At 40.6% G+C, this 747-nt stretch overlaps 1 non-coding gene across 1 annotated transcript; it reads left to right on the plus strand.

Moving 5' to 3' along the window:
- Positions 1 to 306: 306 nt before the first annotated feature.
- Positions 307 to 414, plus strand: LOC122314563. Its single transcript, XR_006243783.1, has one exon. It is a non-coding gene; the product is annotated as a small nucleolar RNA R71 (small nucleolar RNA).
- Positions 415 to 747: the final 333 nt, after the last annotated feature.

Consider the following 747-nt stretch of genomic DNA (forward strand, 5'->3'; position numbering starts at 1 on the left):
AAGTCTTTATTCTTCAACACCTCTAGCTCCCTAGTGAGCATCTCAACCTTAGCCTTTAGGTTATCTTCTTCCCTGAGATGGTAAATTCCACCACCATTTAGGTTTCCTGCAGGTCGTGACCTATTTGTGTTCTCAGTAGCACTAGGTCCAGTCCAAGTGTGAGCTTTTTCAGCAAGCTCATTGAGGTATTCTATGGCCTCATCAGGATCTTTCTGTAAGAACTCACCATTACACATCATCTCCACAAATTGACGCTTTCTAGGTGTAAGTCCCTCATAAAAATAGCTCACTAAGCGCCAATTCTCATACCCATGGTGAGGACACATACTCAATAGCTCCTTAAATCTCTCCCAAGACTGATACAAAGTCTCACTGTCCTTTTGTACAAAGGTGGAGATTTACCTTTTTAAAGCATTGGTCTTATGTTGGGGAAAATATTTATTAAAAAAGACCTGAGTCATCTCATTCCATGACCCAATAGATCGTGGTCTCAAAGAGTATAGCCAAGTCTTAGCTCTATCCTTCAAAGAGAAAGGAAAGAACTTAAGTCTCACAATGTCATCAGTTGCATTTTGACTATGAAAAGTCGCAACTACTTCCTCAAACTCCCTAATGTGCACATATGGATTTTCATTTTCCAAGCCATGAAAAGTAGAGAGTAACTGTATCATCCCTGTTTTAAAATCCAATTGGCGAATATTAGCTGGAAACATGATGCATGATGGTGTGGCTGTGCGTGTAGGGTGG

Source organism: Carya illinoinensis, chromosome 6 (assembly GCF_018687715.1).
Source record: "Carya illinoinensis cultivar Pawnee chromosome 6, C.illinoinensisPawnee_v1, whole genome shotgun sequence".
Taxonomy (NCBI): Eukaryota; Viridiplantae; Streptophyta; class Magnoliopsida; order Fagales; family Juglandaceae; genus Carya; species Carya illinoinensis.